The sequence below is a fragment of the Schistocerca serialis genome, chromosome 11 (genome assembly GCF_023864345.2).
Source record: "Schistocerca serialis cubense isolate TAMUIC-IGC-003099 chromosome 11, iqSchSeri2.2, whole genome shotgun sequence".
In the NCBI taxonomy this organism is placed as follows: domain Eukaryota; kingdom Metazoa; phylum Arthropoda; class Insecta; order Orthoptera; family Acrididae; genus Schistocerca; species Schistocerca serialis.
The window spans coordinates 88,648,536-88,669,796 of NC_064648.1; positions in this window are offsets into that span (position 1 = coordinate 88,648,536).

The window sequence follows — 21,261 nt, forward strand, 5'->3', positions numbered from 1 at the left end:
GTCTTTCTCCTCTTTCATTCCTTGTCCCAAGCCCATATTCTCCTGTAACCTTTTCTTCTACTCCTTCCCCTACAACTGCATTCCAGTCGCCCATGACTATTAGATTTTCGTCCCCCTTTTTCATACTGCATTACCCTTTCAATATCCTCATTCACTTTCTCTATCTGTTCATCTTCAGCTTGCGACGTCGGCATGTATACCAGAACTATCGTTGTCGGTGTTGGTCTGCTGTCGATTCTGATTAGAACAACCCAGTCACTGAACTGTCCACAGTAACACACCCTCTGCCCTACCTTCCTATTCATAACGAATCCTACACCTGTTATACCATTTTCTGCTGCTGTTGATATTACCCGATACTCATCTGACCAGAAATCCTTGTCTTTCTTCCACTTCACTTCACTTCACTGACCCCAACTATATCTAGATTGAGCCTTTGCAATTCCCTTTTCAGATTTTCTAGTTTCCCTACCACGTTCAAGCTTCTGACCATCCACGTCCCGACTCGTAGAACGTTATCCTTTCGTTGATAATTGAATCTTTTTCTCATGGTAACCTCCCCCTTGGCAGTCCCCTCCCGGAGATCCGAATGGGGGACTATTTCGGAATCTTTTGCCAATGGAGAGATCATCATGACACTTCTTCAATTACAGGCCACATGTCCTGTGGATACACGTTATGTGTCTTTAATGCAGTAGTTTCCATTGCCTTCTGCATCCTCATATGTCGTTGATCATTGCTGATTCTTCCGCCTTAGGGGCAATTTCCCACCCCCAGGACGAGAGAGTGCCCTGAACCTCTATCCGCTCCTCCGCCCTCTTTGACAAGGCCGTTGGCAGAATGAGGCTGACTTCTTATGCCGGAAATCTTCAGCCGCCAATGCTGATTATTTATCAAAATTTAGGCAGTGGCGGGGATCGAACCCGGGACCGAAGACGTTTTGATTATGAATCAAATACGCTACCCCCTTTTTTACCGCCTTTTTTACCCCCTTTTTTCACTTTTTTAAAATTTTTTTGCTACCCTTTTTTGTTTTTCTTGTTTTATTTTTTTTTGTTTTTTGTTGTTTTTTCTTTTTTTGATCACTTTTCTCCCCTTAAAAAGCCCCTTAGGAAAATTGAACTAAAAAAGACACCAAAGTGCCACCGCCACTTTTCATCCTATAACAAAAAAATCTGATCTACTTCAGGCATTGGCTCCAGAGTAAACCCACCCCAGAGAGCTGCCCATATACCAGGGGAAATATGGGCTATCCTTTGGCACTTTTTTTTTTTTTTTTTACATTTAGGGAACGTGTAAACATAAGAATTCTAGTAACTAAATGTTACAAGTAAGTGCTACAACAACAAAGGTGGCATAAAAGAGTAATCAAAAAATGTAAACCACTGATGTAATTCCAACTAAAAGGCTCTTCAATAATGTAACTGGTTCCACCTGGAGCCTTGCCATCGTTATCTGATATCTCCAATAGCGCCTTTGAAGGGCATCTGCAACGGAGGCATTCTGCTTGGCTAGTGCCTCCAGCAAAACAGCATCCTTGCAGCAGCTTGTCTCTTCCGTCGCTCATGGCTGACAAGGCAGAACGTTCAGCCGTTAGTGTGATGCGGCACAACACATTAACCGCAGCTTGGCACTCCCCAGCTGAGTGGGGGGTTAGCGAAAACGCTGCGTAAATAATTTGCGAAGAGTGTACGGTATTTCGGTGTGCGTTCGAGGGCATTGTGAGCATTTTGTAGGAACCACCAGTAATCAAGCTGCTCTTTCTCTCCGTCGCTAAAGATGTAGGCGACGGTAAGTCCTTTGAACCATGTAAGCGCATGATATTTTGCAGCCGGAAAGTAAGTTTCATCGGGACAGAGTAGGATCTGAGGGTCAATCATATCAGGTGTGACCCGGAGGTAACAAGCCAATATCTTCTGTGTTAGTCGCCAAACTCCGGACGATGATGCGCAAGTAAAACGGTGTTCATTGGTATCCAAAAGGTGACAATCTGGGCTATAAGGGGAGTCTGCCAGTCCAATAGTGTGAAGTCGCTGGCGTGTGGCATATTTTTTGTTGGCGATCTGATACCACTTCGAACGCACCGTGGACGACAGGCAGTTGTGGTGTATCGTTTTCCACACTCTTGGCCAGTGAACCGTAGGGTACTTGTTTTCCACCACGTTATGGTGAACAGCCCGCAGAAGGTTGGTATAAAAATCTTTCGCCTTTGGTGGACGTGTGGCGGAGTGGTTCAAGCTGACATAGCTGTAATCAAGAATGAAGGTCGACACATGGGAGAGCTGTGGTGCGACGTGCGCAACCGACACTGGCGGGACGTGAGAGGCTGGCATCAGAACCTGTAGTAAACGACCCGTGAGAGAGGTATATTGACTTTTCCATCGTTTCCTCATGTTACTCATGTAAAGGGCAGCTGCTCTCGCCCTGACGTTGACCAATCCCAGCCCTCCTTTGTGCACTGGGAGGGTAAGAGTGTCGTATCGTACTTTAAAGATATGACCTGCGGAAACGTAGTAACTGAAGGCCGCCTGAAGCCGGCGACCTATCTGCAGCGGTAGTGGGAGGACCTGTGCCACGTGGTTGAGTTTTGATGCCACATAGAGGTTCAGGTATTCAACACGCTGTAGCTGATTCAAGTCCCGGAGCAGGTTCTGTCGCACCATTGCGCGTATGATCTGTAATAACCGTCGGTAGTTTGCTGCAGCTGTTTTACGTACATCTTTCTTGAACGTGATTCCCAAATATCGCAGATCAGAAACTGGTGGGAGGGGAGCGAGGGCTTCCGGTCCGAGACCACGCCCAATATCCAACGCCGCCGACTTGTTGATGTTCAAAGACTGCCTGCGGCCTGTGCGTATCGCTCAATCCAGATTAGTACGCTTTGAACTTCGTCATTGGAACGAACCAGCAGTAGCAGGTCGTCAGCGTATGTCCTATAGCGAAAGGTGACGTCCCGCAGCGTGATGCCAGATAGGCGGTGGTTAAGGCCCCCTAGGAGTGGCTCGAGTGCGATTGCATAAAGGTAGGTAGAAAGGGGACAACCCTGTCGTAGAGACCTCTTAATGGGTACTGGTCCTACCGTCCTTCCATTGACCTGGACGTGTGAGCTGGCTGCGGTCCAAAGACGCCGTAGGGTGTCGATGAGGCCCGGGGAGAATCCCACACAGTCCATCACTCGTAGGAGGAAGTTGTGGTGCACTCTGTCAAAGGCGCGGTTGAAATGGACGGAGACGATCGCCGTTCTCAGACGGCACGCAGAAGCGATCGCTATTAAGTCCCTGCAGTCACCGGTGGCCGTGTGTATGTTGGCTTCTCCCCCCTGCGACGTCTGTTCTGGAGCGAGGATCATCGGCAAAGTCGTCTTAATACGGCTCGCCATAATCCTGGTGAAAATCTTGTAATCGGCGTTCAGCATTGTAAGCGGCCGATAGTCGTTAATCGATAGCCCTCCACCTGGCTTGTGTACCGGGATGAGAAGACCTTCTACAAACGCTGGCGGCAGAACACAGTCTGGAGACATAAGTTCGCGGAACATTATAACCCAGCGAGGCATCATGATGGCACGGAAAGTCTGGTAGAATTCGATGGGCAATCCATCAGGTCCAGGCGACTTCTTGGCCGCACCTTTGTCCACGGCGTCTTCGACTTCTTCGAGTGAGATTTCCTCTGTTAGTGCATTCACGGTAGCCTCGTCGATAGTACGTGTTACCTGCTGTTAACACTTCAGTAGTGGCCTCGTCATCGACGGTTCTTTCCTTGTAAAGATGACGAAAATGATCCTCCACCGCCTTTACTATGGTTGCTTGAGTCGTACATAAGCGACCGTCGTGATTAAATGTTGGCGTTGTCGGCGCTTATCCGCCACAACGTGGAGCATAGTGGGTTCCTCTGCAACCGTTCGGTCGTGCCGTCGCGAGCGGACTACTGCACCTTCTAGTCGGCGCTTCGTCAATGAGAGTATGTGAGCCTTGATTCTGCTTTGGTCATGTTGTCTCTCCGGGGAAGGGGGTAAGGCGTCGAGGTCCCTGAGTGCCGCGTAGTAAAAATCGAGGGTCTGTCGGTGCCACGCAGTCACGTCCTTGCCATATCGCATAAGTGTCCTACGGATTGCTGGTTTGGCACAGAGGAGCCACCACTCCAGGGTCGAGGTGTATCGTGGGTGGCGGCGTTCACAGTCAGTCCACGTTGCTGCAACTTGCCGACGGCAATCCAGGTCCTGGAGATGAGTTATGTTGAGCTTCCAAACGCCATTGCTGCGCCAGACTTGTTGGGGGCGTAGGTGTATAGTGCAGATACAGGCACTGTGATCGGAATAGGCTTGAGGCCATAATTCGGCGTCCACCACACCTTGTGTGAGATCTTGTGACACATATGTGCGGTCAAGTCGGCTGGCCGAATGACTGGTAAGATGAGTGTGGCCAGAGCGGTTACCGTGGACTTTTTCCCACGTGTCGCACAAGTGAAGTTCTTGGATCATCGCACCCAGTTCCGGACAAGGCATATAATGTGGGATTTTGTCCTTGGGGTGAAGTACGCAATTAAAATCGCCGGCGAAGACGCTGTGGTCGTATCGTCCAAGTAAAAGGGGAGCGACATCTGTGGAGTAGAATCTGGCGCGGTCGTGACGTCTTGTGGTACCCGACGGCGCGTAAACATTAATGAATCGGGTGTTGAGTGCCGTAAATGCTATTCCCCGCGCGGAGGGAAGAAACGTGACGTCGGTAACTTCAATACCTTCACGCACTAATATTGCCACTCCGGTGTCTGCAGGGCTACCGGGCGTCACATGTGTGGCGTAACCGTAAAAGTGCGGGAGTGCAGTCGTTTTCACTTCTTGTAGGAAAGCAAAGTCAACTCCCATGGCTCGTATGGTTTCTTTCAAAAGTTGGATCTTGACAGGAGAACTGATCATGTTGATATTCATTGTCGCCAGGCGGTAAGCCTGGCAACGCGTTGTTTGGGCGAGGTTATCCATGTTGAAGTTGGAGAGAAGCGACCATCGGAAGTGATGTCACCCCCCGCCAAACGCGGTCCTCCCTGTGCTGCTTATGCGGCATGATCCGGCGGAGCCTCAGCTGGCCGCGGGTCGGGATCTTGTGTCTCGACGTCCTCGGCCCACGAAGCGGGCGCGGATGTCTGTTCGTGTACCATAGCCTCGGAATGTTTGGTAGTAAGGGACCGGGCGACTTCGCTGCCTGCACTGGTACCTTCCCGCTGCTCACTGTTTCTGTCAATGGGCTGATGTTCGAAAGCTGCATGTTTTTCTGTCTGTTCTGCAAGGTTGGAGTCAGTGGAAACAGCCTCAGCTTCGCGGCTGGCTTCTTGAGTGGTCAGTTGTTCTTCCCCGGCCGAATGCGAACCGCTGTGTTCCGACACGGTCCGACGACGGCGCTTTCGGCGTTTCGGTGATCGCTGTTTCCGTACATGGCCTTCATTGTCAGAAGACGGCACTGACTCACGCTCCGCCGGAACAAACGCTTCGGTCGGTACAATAAGGGAATCAATTGCCATCTTGCCGGCGTCAATGTGTGTCGCGTTCGGTAGCTCCAGAGTCGTAGTACTATTTTCCACCACTGGCCAGGTCGGCGGATCGTCCAGCTTTTTGTCCGTGGAAGGTGATTCTTGTACCGCTGAAGCGGTCGGCCGTGTCTGTTGTGTGGAGAACGTCGTGAGCGCCGCCGCGTAAGTCACGGCTAGAACAGTCTTCGCCGCTGGTGGTGCAACGTCCTTCGGTGGGAGTTGTGTGATCCGACGCTGGAGGCACTCGGAACGAAGGTGACCTTCCTTGCCGCATCCGGAACACGTCTTCGGCTGGCCGTCATAAATAACTATGGCCCGGCATCCTCCTATCTGTAGATAGGATGGCACGTGTCGTTGGAGATCTATGCGCACTTGGCGTACTCCATTGAGTACTGGATACGTCTTAAACTGGGTCCATTTTTCAGCCACGTGTTCGTGTACCGTGCCGTAGGGGCGGAGCGCCGCTACAACTTCTGCCGCCGGGAGTTCAAATGGAAGTTCGAATATGCGTATAGTCCGCAGTCCCATTGCGGCATGGCCGACCTCGACGTTGCCAACACTGCCATCTGCGTGGCAGAAGCGGAGTTCTTGTTTCATCTCACGAAGCACCTTGTCGCATGTAGTTTCGTTTATGAGCTTTACATAGACCGTGCTACTGACGATCGAAAAGTGAATGCCGACAATGTCGGCAGCCGGGATCTTGGCTTCCTCTTTTAAAAAGCGTCCGACTTCGAGCGCCTTTGGTCGGGTAAAGTCGTTCCGAAATGTGAATTTCAAGGTTGATCTTCTGTATTGGTTTGCCATGGTCTTGTAGCGCTACGGCGTCACGTTAGTGTCGGCCGAAGAAAGTAAACAAGGCGCGCGGGCTCTCTCTGACAGCGGCGAGCACACACCGCACGTCTGCTTCGCTCGGCTGCCAGAGCCGCACTGAACCCTTAGACCACGGGTACAAACTTCTTACTGATCAGTGTATTTGTGTTTATTTGCTAAAGAGAGCCTTGAGTTGTGATTTTCCATGTATATATTTGTGTACATTCGCTTACAGCAATCTTCAGTTGTTCTCCCCGATGGTTCGTCTGACTCTTTTTGATTTATAATTTGTCTGTGAATCTCGAACAGCTTGCACCATTTTATATTGTCGAACGCTTTTTCCAGGTCGACAAATCCTATGAAAGTGTCTTGATTTTTCTTTAGCCTTGCTTCCATTATTAGCCGTAACGTCAGAATTGCCTCTTTCGTCCCTTTACTTTTGCTAAAGCCAAACTGACCGTCACCTAGCGCAGTTCCGGTACTGGCGTGCAAATTCCAGTCTTCATCGCCGATAAACGCAGTCAGTATGGGTGCATGAAACAGGCACCTGCTACGGACAACCGTGCGCGGGGCCGTTCGCTGAACGGTCGCTGAGGAGACTTTGTTGGCAGCGCCTTGGTTCATATGGGCGATCAGTTGCTCAATAGTCGCACGACTTTCCGCCCGTACAGATCTCTACAGCCGCCGTTCACCCCTGCCATATACGGCAAGTGGTGCACCACAGTTTTCTTGGCGCCCATTTTAAATAACGGCATTTTGTCAGGCACGGCAGCACACGAACAGGTTACAAACTTTGCAGTTTCGGAAATGCTTCACTTCTTGTCCCGAAAGTCAATGATCATGCGCTTTTCGACGTCAGATAAATCGCTCTGTTCCCAAAGTACGATAACGCCTGCACTGTTTTCCGCGTCCCCCGCTCCCCTCCCCCCCCCCCCCCCCCCCAACATCCCTTATATGCCCTCCACTGCTAGTGCTGCCAGCTGCGGTCTGTGAGTGGTTACTGCACGTTAACGTCGAAAACAGTCGGTGGTCGCATTAATGTGACAGTACTTGTATGAACCCATACCGAACGGTGTGCCAACACCCAAAACGAAAATTTATCTGTGAAACAGGATGCATCTCTGTAACAGATAAAAACAGGACTAACATCATATGGAATGTTTTATTCGAATGTATTGTCATCTCCTCAAAGCTATATTATTAAATAGCTAACAGTGTGTGTGTGTGTGTGTGTGTGTGTGTGTGTGTGTGTGTGTGTGTGTGTGTGTTGGGGCTTATGGGTGCTCAACGTCGAGGTCATCAGCGCCCTGACACACATTAAAGGGAACGAATGTGGACAGACCTAAGAAAACTGAAACATACAAGCAAAGAAAGCAGGAAAAGAACGAAAGTGCTACATAAGAAGGTAGAACGTACGGAAAGGGAAAACGTAGCAACAAGAATGCCACAGTTAATTGTCATCGGCTGGCCACTTACATAAAATATGGGCGAGCTTGTCATCTCATCATCCACTATGCCGCAGGTTACGTATGTAACGGAGTCCAGGGGGATTTATTACTAAGCGAATTTATGTTATTAAATTACTGGCATAATGTCCTCATTAAGGGATGTTGTCCTGCGTTAAATGTTTAACACATTAAGCCAACTCTTTAAGTTCAAAGTGAGTGCATTTCTTGAGTGGTGTATCTCACGGCGCGCAAATTCCCCAGACTATATTCAAAATTGAACAGCTGAGGTCATCAGCCCCCTAGAACTTAGAACTACTTAAACCTAACTAACCTAAGGACATCACACACATCCATGCCCGAGGCAGGATTCGAACCTGCGACCGCAGTAGTCGCGCGGTTCCGGACTGAGCGCCTAGATCCGCTCGGCCACCACGGACGGCTTTTTGCATTTCCCACAATTTACATTTTTCAGTGCATAAAAACACTTTCTGCTGATCCAGATTCAAGCGCCTAGAACCGCTCCGCCACCGCGGTCGGCTAGACTATATTATTCCAGTATTTGGGAATCAGAGCACTTACTGACTTGCAACAGATTTCACTCTTCATTCCGAACTCCTGCCCTGCTCTTCATAACAAAGAAAGGAAAAAGGGAAAATGTTTATGGCCTTCTACATTTCGCCTGTAATTTTTCAAAAATGGTTCAAATGGCTCTGAGCACTATGGGACTTAACATCTGTGGTCATCAGTCCCCTAGAACTTAGAACTACTTAAACCTAACTAACCTAAGGACATCACACACATCCATGCCCGAGGCAGGATTCGAACCTGCGACCGTAGCAGTCTCGTGGTTCCGGACTGCGCGCCTAGAACCGCTAGACCACCGCGGCCGGCTGTAATTTTTCACGTCATTCCTTTCTAGCACACAGTTATTGTGAAAATTGCCGGGGTTCGGAATGCAAGTAAAACCGTAGGCAGTGCTGCAACTGACTCGGTACTGGTAGTTTAGGAAAATCGGCGAAACCACATAAATAGTAAACATTTATCTTTGCCTGCAAGTTGGTCATTAAAAGTGTTTGGTTTTGTTTAGATTCGCTTTTATCATCAGTTGGTTTACCTTATATGATGAAGTGGGGTAACGACCTGGCCGCATCGGTAACACCGGTTCCCGTCAGAACACAGAAGTTAAGCGCTGTCGGGCTGGGCTAGCACTTGGATGGGTGACCATCCGGTCTGCCGAGCGCTGTTGGCAAGCTGGGTGCACTCAGCCCTTGTGAGGCAAACTGAGGAGGTACTTGATTGAGAAGAGGCGGCTCCTGTCTCGTGATCTGACGTACGGCCGGGAGAGCGGTGTGCTGACCACATGCCCCTTGATATCCGCATCCAGTGACGCCTGTGGGCTGAGGATGACACGGCGGCCGGTCGGTACCGTTGCACCTTCATGGCCTGTTGGGGCGGAGAGAGTATATGACGAGGTGTGTGCAGTACCGTTCGTCGTGGAAACTTTGCGTGAAACCTGCAGTGATGCTCTTTTAGAACTTTCGGAGCCTGTAATACCCAGAGAGGGAAGTAGAAGTAATCCGCTGAATTACAGGCCTATATCACTAACGTCGACTTGCAGTAGGGTTTTGGAATATTTACTATATTTGTACATTATGAAGTACCTCTAACACGACGGTTTGTGGACAAATAGTCAGCACGGATTCAGAAAATATCGTTCTTGTGAAGCACAGCTAGCTCTTTATACTCATGAAGTAATAAGTGCTATCGACTGGGGATGTCAAATTGATTCCATATATTTAGATTTCGAGAAGGCTTTCGACACCGTTCCTCACAAGCGTCTTCTAACCAAACTGCGAGCCTACGGAGTGCCGCCTCAGTTGTGCGACTGGATTCGTGATTTTCTGTCCGAAAGGTCAGTCCGTAGTAGTAGACGGAAAGTCATCGAGTAACACAGAAGTAATATCCGGCGTTCCCCAAGGAAGTGTTATAGGCCCTCTATTGTTCCTGATCTATACTAACGACATAGGAGACAATCTGAGTAGCCGTCTTAGATTTTTTGCAGATGATGGTGTCATTTACCGTCTTGTAAAATCATCAGATGATCAAAACGACTTGCAAAATGATTTAGATAAGATATCTGTATGGGTCGAAAAGTGGCAATTGACCCTGAATAAAGAAAAGTGAGAAGTTATTCACATGAGTACTAAAAGAAATCAGTTAAATTTCGATTACGCGATAAGTCATACAAATCTGAAGCTGTAAATTCGGCTAAAAACTTAGGGATCTTCTCATGAAATATCAATCACCTGTTTTCTCTGCCTATTGCGAAAACGTTCTGTTGGCACCTACCTACATACGGAGAAATGATCATCACGATAAAATAAGAGAAATCAGGGCTCCCACAGAAAAATTTAAGTGCTCGTTTTTCCCGCGTGCCGTTCGAGAATGGAATGGTAGAGAGACAGCTTGAAGGTGGTTCATTGAACCCTCTGCCAGGCACTTCATTATGAATAGCTGAGTAATCACGTAGACGTTGATGTAGTTGTAGATGTAGATGAGTGCAAAACGGTACACAAATAACGTGTGGATGTCAAATGGCTGCGTAGGAAATTTGCAGAAATAATCATGGCTTAAAGTTCTTCCTGATGTGCTGACCGCATCTGCAGATTCCGCAGTGAGCACCCAAAAATAATTTTTCGGAAGTCCTATAGCCGTGTTCGACGATGACAATATCGGGTAAATCAGTTTTGAATGAACAAGAAATGTTCTTTTCTTTTTGACGTAATTGATGTAATTATTACATTCGTTTGTGAAGACAATTTCATTAACTTGTCGCCGTTAATGTCGTACAAAATGCAAATTAACACCGACAGATTCTGAACGCTGCCGCAACAACAGAGTTAAATTCCGTATGAGACTAACTCAATATAGCGTCCGCTATTATTTGCGTGTAGATGAGAGATGGTGATAACACAGTCAGTGCACATTGTTAGTACAGATTCCGTTCTCCACAGAGAAACACGACAGCCAAAGGTCGCCCCTTGCACTTTCATAGGATTTGTCGACCTGGAAAAAGCGTTCGACAATATAAAATGGTGCAAGCTGTTCGAGATTCTGAAAAAAGTAGGGGTAAGTTATAGGGAGAGACGGGTCATATACAATATGCACAACAACCAAGAGGGAATAATAAGAGTGGACGATCAAGAACGAAGTGTTCGTATTAAGAATGGTGTAAGACAAGGCTGTAGCCTTTCGCCCCTACTCTTGAATCTATACACCGAGGAAGCAATGATGGAAATAACAAAAAGGTTCAGGAGTGGAATCAAAATACAAGGTGAAAGGATATCAATGATACGATTCGCTGATGACATTGCTATCCTGAGTAAAAGTGAAGAAGAATTAAATCATCTGCTGAACGGAATGAACAGTCTAATGAGTACACAGTATGGTTTGAGAGTAAATCGGGGAAAGACGAAGGTAATGAGAAGTAGTAGAAATGAGAACAGCGAGAAACTTAACATCAGGATTGATGCTCACGAAGTCAATGAAGTTAAGGAATTCTGCTACCTAGGCAGTAAAATAACCAATGACGGACGGAGCAAGGAGGACATCAAAAGCAGACTCGCTATGGCAAAAAAGCCATTTCTGGCCAAGAGAAGTCTACTAATATCAAATACCGGCCTTAATTTGAGGAAGAAATTTCTGAGGATGTACGTCTGGAATACAGCATTGTATGGTAGTGAAACATGGACTGTGGGAAAACCGGAACAGAAGAGAATCGAAGCATTTGAGATGCGGTGCTATAGACGAATGTTGAAAATTAGGTGGACTGATAAGGTAAGGAATGAGGAGGTTCTGCGCGGAATCGGAGAGGATAGGAATATGTGGAAAACACTGATAAGGAGAAGGGACAGGATGATAGGACATCTGCTAAGACATGAGGGAATGACTTCCATGGTACTAGAGGGAGCTGTAGAGGGCAAAAACTGTAGAGGAAGACAGAGATTGGAATACGTCAAGTAAATAATTGAGGACGTAGGTTGCAAGATGAAGAATTTAGTACAGGAAAGGAGTTCGTGGCGGGCCGCATCAAACCAGTCAGTAGACTGATGACCAAAAAAAAAACCGGAATTGGATGTCCACTGATGGCGGCAGATGGCATTTCTAGATGAATCACGTATTACGCTCCACCAGACAAATGGGCGCTGGCGGGTTAGAGGAAGGAGCGTTATGGTCTGGGGACTGTTTTCGTGGCACTCTCTATGTGATCTTGGCATCCTGGAAGGCACAGTGGGTCAACAAGTGAATGCCTCAACACTTGGGGACCATGACCAGTCGTATAGGCAGTCTGTTTTTCCTCAGCACGATGGTATCTACCAGCAGGACAATGCAACATCTCATGCAGCACAGTGTATGTGCTTGGTTTGGAGACGTACAACATGGGAGTTTACCGGACTGGCCAGCAGGCACTCCGGATGTAAACCCAATCGAGAATGTGTGGGACCACCTTGATCGGGCTGTTTTCCACATGGATCCTCAGTTGAGAAACCTAGCACAGCTCGCCACAGCAATGGATTACATGTAACTCCACATTCCTGACAGTACGTTCCACAAGCCCACCGGCCCTCTTTCTGCACGTTAAGCGCAGCAAAATCTGCTTATTCAGGCTTTAGACAGGTGGTCGCATTAATGTTACTGGACAGTGAATATCAGTTTTCAGTTTTGTTTTGAAGTACAGGTTGTGCTTCCAAAAAATTGTTCAGATGGCTCTGAGCACTATGGGACTTAACATCTGAGGTCATCAGCCCCTAGCCTTAGAACTAAACCTAAGGTCATCACACACATCCATGCTCGAAGCAGGATTCGAACCTGCGACCGTAGCAGCAGCGCTGTTTCGGACTGGAGCGCCTAGAACCGCTCGGCCAGTTGTGCTTCCGTTTACAAAAATGAGTTCTTCAGCTGTGACTGTGATTTGTTTACGAATTCTACTGTCTCGCTTACGCGCGTATTTACTACCGCTGAGCATGTCGATATCGAACTTGTTTATGGGTTTTGTAATGGAAACGCTGCTTACCTGAAGAGAATACGGTAGACTGTTTCCAAAACGCTGAGTAAGAGGTGTTTTCAGTGAACTTCTAGACACAGTTGCAGTCAATCGTACCTCATCTGAGTATGTGCATGGACAGAGCCCAGGTGGAACGGAAGACATTATTCAGCTCGTAGAATGTGGTCCTTCAAAAAGCAGATGGAAGAATTTCTACTCATAGTGATGCAACTACCGCCACTCTTATGCGATTGGAGCGAAATTTTAACAGACATCATCTTTCAGTTGTAGAAACACGCCCACCAACTTTCGTTAATGTCATATAACGCCTTCTTCGTACTGCGTTTTTTCCGTCAGTCATGTCACAAGGAAACGACACCTGACTTTCTGCAGCTATATAAAATACATACACTCAAGTAGATTGCCAAAGACGATATTGATGTATTATCAGAAACTCCGTCCGAATCACGCAAAATCTGAGAAGATGTAATCGAATTTGGTAATAGAGAGCACTGGTCAAAATACAGCAGTACTATTGAGAAAAGTGTGGTTGCGAAATTACACAAATGTTGAGAAATGTGTGGTGGAGGGATTACAAGTCTCATAGAAGAGAAGCAGATATTCTCCAAACAGCAGACAAAGCCAACGCATTCAAAGAATATTGGCAAAAGAAGAAGGAAGTCTGGTGGAGAGCTACATATACATAATTTTCGCGTGTTTAGAGGATGTAAGAATACATACTTTTTACGTGACAGAAACGTCAGGTGTCCATGAAAGTTTTGATGGTAATGATGTTCAAAAACAGTGTTAAAACTGCAATGTGGTGATCCATACCTAACAAGTTTTTCTTTCACTGTTAGTAAAATCATGAATCGCTGCCCTTGTAGACTAAGGCTTAAGTAATTAAGAATACAACTGTGTAGGCGTCTTGGAGAGTTTTACGTCAATGGCCAAATGGCAATAAAGGAATAAAAATCTGATTTCGTTCCCCCACGCAAATTTCTGAGCAAACTAGAGGTAATTACAGGCTGCAAGGAGCTACCGCAGAGCTCGAGGGATTGGTCTGAATATGACAGTGGCTGACAAGTAATCCCCAAGATGGATGAAGGATTGTGCAGGTAATAACTGATGCTTTGCAGGTAAGCCTGCATTACAGGCGAATGCAAGTGGGAGAGGTCGGTGGATTATTAAGCAGGGAAATTTGTTTCGGAGCATACAAGCAGGCACTGAAGACATTATTAACGCAGGCGAACACATGCTTCTGTGCTGTACATTAATCATTAGCGAAGTTGGAACACGTTGTCATGCCTCGAGAGAGGAAGACACAATATTATCGTTTTCCACACAACGGTACTCATTTGCAAAATGTACAGAGACCATGAGAGAATGAAAGAGGCATCATTTCATGTCGTCCCAGCTGCAAACTGTGTACATCAAGAGCACTAAGAGTTATCAGTAGAGTAGCGAGCTGCCCCCACTTCTCACACGTAGCACTAAATGGTTACGGCTGCGCGTACTCATTCCAGGTTTGAGTCCAAGCCAACAGCAAGTGATAGTTTATCTCACTCTTGGGTAGTAGATCTGCGCCTAACCCAGCTATTGACAAGGGTTTCGCAGTCAGAACATTAATTTCGAAAAATGCTTTACATTAACCTTCACATATAAACAGGAAAATGTGGCAGGTGACTTTAATTCATCATATTTCAGCCACATAAAATTTATAAATTATATGTACGTGCCTACCTTGTGAATCAGTGTATCTATTAGTGAAAACCGTATTAAAATCTTTACATTAAATCCTCACATTAACCTTCACATACAGACAGGAAGACACAGCATCGGACTTCAATTTATATTAGTCTAGTGTGCAAAACATTAGGACAAAAGGAATATTCACACTGGCAAGTAACACATCACAGTGATACTAGGATCATACACAGAAAGACCTGCTACAGTATATATATATATATATATATATATATATATATATATATATATATATATACTCCTGGAAATGGAAAAAAGAACACATTGACACCGGTGTGTCAGACCCACCATACTTGCTCCGGACACTGCGAGAGGGCTGTACAAGCAATGATCACACGCACGGCACAGCGGACACACCAGGAACCGCGGTGTTGGCCGTCGAATGGCGCTAGCTGCGCAGCATTTGTGCACCGCCGCCGTCAGTGTCAGCCAGTTTGCCGTGGCATACGGAGCTCCATCGCAGTCTTTAACACTGGTAGCATGCCGCGACAGCGTGGACGTGAACCGTATGTGCAGTTGACGGACTTTGAGCGAGGGCGTATAGTGGGCATGCGGGAGGCCGGGTGGACGTACCGCCGAATTGCTCAACACGTGGGGCGTGAGGTCTCCACAGTACATCGATGTTGTCGCCAGTGGTCGGCGGAAGGTGCACGTGCCCGTCGACCTGCGACGGGACCGCAGCGACGCACGGATGCACGCCAAGACCGTAGGATCCTACGCAGTGCCGTAGGGGACCGCACCGCCACTTCCCAGCAAATTAGGGACGCTGTTGCTCCTGGGGTATCGGCGAGGACCATTCGCAACCATCTCCATGAAGCTGGGCTACGGTCCCGCACACCGTTAGGCCGTCTTCCGCTCACGCCCCAACATCGTGCAGCCCGCCTCCAGTGGTGTCGCGACGGGCGTGAATGGAGGGACGAATGGAGACGTGTCGTCTTCAGCGAAGAGAGTTGCTTCTGCCTTGGTGCCAATGATGGTCGTATGCGTGTTTGGCGCCGTGCAGGTGAGCGCCACAATCAGGACTGCATACGACCGAGGCACACAGGGCCAACACCCGGCATCATGGTGTGGGGAGCGATCTCCTACACTGGCCGTACACCACTGGTGATCGTCGAGGGAACACTGAATAGTGCACGGTACATCCAAACCGTCATCGAACCCATCGTTCTACCATTCCTAGACCGGCAAGGGAACTTGCTGTTCCAACAGGACAATGCAAGTCCGCATGTATCCCGTGCCACCCAACGTGCTCTAGAAGGTGTAAGTCAACTACCCTGGCCAGCAAGATCTCCGGATCTGTCCCCCATTGAGCATGTTTGGGACTGGATGAAGCGTCGTCTCACGCGGTCTGCACGTCCAGCACGAACGCTGGTCCAACTGAGGCGCCAGGTGGAAATGGCATGGCAAGCCGTTCCACAGGACTACATCCAGCATCTCTACGATCGTCTCCATGGGAGAATAGCAGCCTGCATTGCTGCGAGAGGTGGATATACACTGTACTAGTGCCGACATTGTGCATGCTCTGTTGCCTGTGTCTATGTGCCTGTGGTTCTGTCAGTGTGATCATGTGATGTATCTGACCCCAGGAATGTGTCAATAAAGTTTCCCCTTCCTGGGACAATGAATTCACGGTGTTCTTATTTCAATTTCCAGGAGTATATATATATATATATATATATATATATATATATATATATATATATATATATATGAAGAGGGTATCTGTTTCTTCAGAGAAGTCCGAAAGAACAGATACCATTGGTGATCTTGCAGCTCTCGAAGAATGAAATTACAATGAAATCCAGACCTTTAGCTGCTTACAGACGTTGATAAATATTAACGGGAACAGATAAAAATGTGAGCCCCGACCGGGACTCGAACTTGGGATACTCCTGCTTACAAGGCAGACGCTCTATCCGACTCAGCCATCGAGGACACATAGAGATAAGTCCCTGCAGTCGCAATATCCTCTGTGTCAAATGATTCAAATGGCTCTGAGCACTATGGGACTTAACTTCTGAACTCATCAGTCGCCTAGCACTTGGAACTAGTTAAACCTAACTAACCTAAGGACATCACACACATCCATGCCCGAGGCAGGATTCGAACCTGCGACCGTAGCGGTCGCGCGGTTCCAGACTTAAGAGCCTAGAACCGCTCGGCCACCGCGTCCAGCTATGAATGACATACTCTGCTTTTGTTCTTACTATTGTTGTTGCTGCTGCTGCTTTTGTCGTTGTTGTTGTTGTTGTTGTTGTTGTCGTCTTACGTAAGAATGTAGAGTAACCGCTTGTCTGTTTCCGTCTATATGAGTTGAGTCAATCTTCCTGAGTCTACCAAAAGTCATCGAAAATGATTATCAGATAAATTCATAACTTAAACTCATGTAATGTGCAAAACTCTTGAATATCCTTAATCCGATCTGCTCAACAGTGCCTAAAAATTGAAGCTAAATGTTTCAATAAAAAGGCAATGTAACCTGACTTGTGAAATAAAAGCCCAAGCTCCTGTAACTGGGTCGACGGAACTCATTTAGCAGCGTCTACCCACCGCTCCAGTGTCTGAAGGCGACTCTTTCTTAGAGTCGAAACCGGTCACTCACTCCAATAAAAAAAAATATTTTAACAAGATTGCGATCAAGACTTTTTTTAACTACTTTCAAGATCCAGAATGAGATTTTCACTCTGCAGCGGAGTGTGCGCTGGTATGAAACTTCCTGGCAGATTAAAACTGTGTGCCGGACCGAGACTCGAACTCGGGACCTTTGCCTTTCGAAGTGCTCTACCGACTGAGCTACCCAAGCACGACTCACGCCCCGTCCTCACAGCTTTACTTCTGCCAGTACCTCGCCTCCTACCTTCCAAACTTTACAGAAGCTCTCCTGCGAAAGTAGCAAAGGACCCGAGTTCGAGTCTCGGTCTGGCACACAGTTTTAATCTGCCAAGAACTTTTAAGATCGCTGACTACGTTTTCAAAAATTTCAAAAATCTTGCTTGGGTAGCTCAGTTGGTAGAGCACTTGACGCGAAAGGCAAAGGTCCCGAGTTAGAGTCTCGGTCCGGTACACAGTTTTAATCTGCCAGGAAGTTTCACTTTCAAGATCGGTGACTATGTTTTAAAAAATTTCAAAAATCGTGCTTGGGTACCTCAGTTGGTAGAACAATTGCACGCGAAAGGCAATGGTCCCGAGCTCGAGTCTCGGTCCGGCACACAGTTTTAATCTGCCAGGAACTTTTAAGATCGCTGACTGTGTTTTCAAAAATTTCAAAAATGGTGCTTGGGTAGCTCAGTTGGTAGAGCACTTGCCCGCGAAAGGCAAAGGTCCCGACTTAGAGTCTCGGTCCGACACACAGTTTTAATCTGGGAGGAAGTTTCACTTTTAAGATCGCTATGTTTTCAAAAGTTTCAAAAATCTTATTCACAATAACACCGCAGTGGATACAGATATAAGGTTCTAATAACAGAAATGCAAGAAAAGCATACGGACAGATTTTGCACAGATCTCTGTCCATTATTCTACACTGCTGCAGTAGAAGTTGTTTCTTAGTCAGGTTGTAGCGTTCTTATGGGAAAGGCGGCTTGCTCCACCACAAGCAGTGCTCACTTTCCAGTTTATGGGACAGACTACACCTCCACAGCATTTCGTATCCAATTATCTTACTAAGCAGATAAAACAACTTCACTCAGTTCGTCTTTATACAGTGGGGTTCTTTCAGTTTGATATGTATTTATTCGCGGTTGTTAAGCGAGCCAGGCAATATGTTTTTAGTCTTTGTTGACTGGGCTCAGTGAAAATTATTCCTCTACGTGCGAAGAACGTATACAGGATGTGGTGTCACCGCCAGACACCACACTTGCTACGTGGTAGCCTTAAAATCGGCCGCGGTCCGTTAGTATACGTCGGACCCGCGTGTCGCCACTGTCAGTGATTGCAGACCGAGCGTCGCCACACGGCAGGTCTAGTCTAGAGAGACTTCCTAGCACTCGCCCCAGTTGTACAGCCGACTTTGCTAGCGATGGTTTACTGTCTACATACACTCTCATTTGCAGAGACGACAGTTTAGCATAGCCTTCAGCTACATCATTTGCTACGACCTAGCAAGGCGCCATATTCAGTTACTATTGATATTGATATTGTGAATCATGTACCGTCATGTACCTTGTCATGTTCCACACCTCACGTCAGCATAGTTTATCCCTCCTCACGCCAGCCTGCGTGAGCTAAAACGCGTGCATTTCGACCTCCAATAGTAACACGGTGTTGGCTCTTCTGCCAACACAACACAGAAAGCGTGCCTTCATAATATTGTCGACAAGGCTTATTTGACAACGGTGATGCCAGTTTAGTGAGAGTCACTTAAGCTTAATTGGCTAGACTGAGAAGCTTACACCTAGAACGAAACGAAACAAGTCCCCTGACAGCATCTTAAGGATTACGTAGCCTTCTCTTAAGTGTTGCTAGAGCAGCGAAAGTGATTAAGTGAACGTCGCTCGCAAGCATTCGGCGACGAGATGGAGTTCTGGTAAACACACTCTGAAGGTGAGGAGTTGGCGATAGGATCCGGAGGGGATGGAGGGGGATTAGCCCCCCAAGACAGGATTACTCCGCGTGATTAATTCCACCAGGCGCGACAGCGCGGGCGGAACTCGGCAAGAGGTGCTTAGCGAATACCGGTGCACTGGACGTATAGCAGACAGGTAGGCCGAACAACGACACAGGACGGTATATGAAGGTGGCGTTTACGCAGGCCTTATTTTACGGCAGTTGGAGACCGCAATAAAGTTGCTGACAACGTTGCTGTTATGTGGCTACAATAAAGAGATACACTGCTGTATGTTCGGCAACATTGCTGATGCCGCCGTGTGTTGCAGATTTTAGCTCATGTATTGCCGGGGTGTTATCCACCTCTAGCCGATATACATGGTCCAGCAACATTAATGTTGACACCGAATATGTTTTACCTCACAGACGGCAGGTAGGCTGTAAGAACGCGTGTCTGGGGGGGCGGGTGGGCGGGGGGGGGGAACAGTGCAATTGTAGTCGAGAAACAGAGCGATATATCTGGCGTTAGGGGCAAGGGAGCTAGCAATTTCGAAAAGAGTAAGTTTGTAAACTACACTAAAGCGACGAACAAACTACACTACTCGCCATTAAAATTCCTACACCAAGAAGAAATGCATATGATAAACGGGTATTCATTGGACTAATATATTATACTAGAACTGACATGTGATTACATTTTCACGCAATTTGGGTGCGTAGATCCTGAGAAATCAGTACCCAGAACAACCACCTCTGGCCGTAATAACGGCCTTGATACGCCTGGACATTCAGTCAGAGCTTGGATGGGGTGTACAGGTACAGCTGCCCATGCAGCTTCAACACGATACCACAGTCCATCAAGAGTAGTGACTGGCATATTGTGACGAGCCAGTTGCTCGGCCACTATTGACCAGACGTTTTCAATTGGTGAGAGATCTGGAGAATGTGCTGGCCAGGGCAACAGTCGAACATTTTCAGTATCCAGAAAGGCCCGTACAGGACCTGCAACATGCGGTCGTGAATTATCCTACTGAAATGTAGGGTTTTGCAGGGATCCAATGAAGAGTAGAGCCATATTTCTGAAATGTAACGTCCACTGTTCAAAGTGCCGTCAATGCGAACAAGATGTGATCGAGTCATGTAACCAGTGGCACTCCATACCATCACGCCAGGTGATACGCCAGTATGGCGATGGCGAATACACGCTTCCAATGTGCGTTCACCGCGATGTCGCCGAACACGGATGCGACCATCACGATGCTGTAACCAGAACCTGGACTCATCCGAAAAAATCACATTCTGCCATTCGTGCACCCAGGTTCGTCGTCGAGTACACCATCGCAGGCGCTCCTGTCTGTGATGCACCGTGAAGGGTAACCGCAGCCACGGTCTCCGAGCTGACAGTTCATGCTGCTGCAGACGTCGCCGAACCGTTCGTGCAGATGGTTGTTGTCTTGCAAACGTCCCCATCTGTTGACTCAGGGATCGAGATGTGGCTGCACGATCTGTTACAGCCATGCGGATAAGATGCCTGTTATCTCGACTGCTAGTGATAAGAGGGCGTTGCGATCCAGCACGGCGTTCCGTATTACCCTCCTGAACCCACCGATTCTATATTCTGCCAACAGTCATTGGATCTCGACCAACGCGAGCAGCAATGTACTGATACGATAAACCGCAATCGCGATAGGCTACAATCCGATCTTCATCAAAGTCGGAAACGTGATGGTATGCATTTCTCGTCCTTACACGAGGTTTCACAACAACGTTTCACCAGGCAACGCCGGTCAGCTACTGTTTGTGTATGAGAAATCGGTTGGAAACTTTCCTCATGTCAGCACGTTGTAGGTGTCGCCACCGGCGCCAGCCTTGTGTGAATGCTCAGAAAAGCTAATCATTTGCATATCACAGCATCTTCTTCCTGTCGGCTAAATTTCGCGTCTGTAGCACGTCATCTTCGTGATACAGCAATTCTAATGGCCAGTAGTGAAATTATATAAAAAATCTCTGTACCAGATTTTGATGTCATTCTTAGAACTCTCACAATCTATTTTTAAATTTATGTGTATGATACACAGCAACTTTTATTTCACAAAAATTTACACAAATTTGGGAGTAATGCACTTTTGA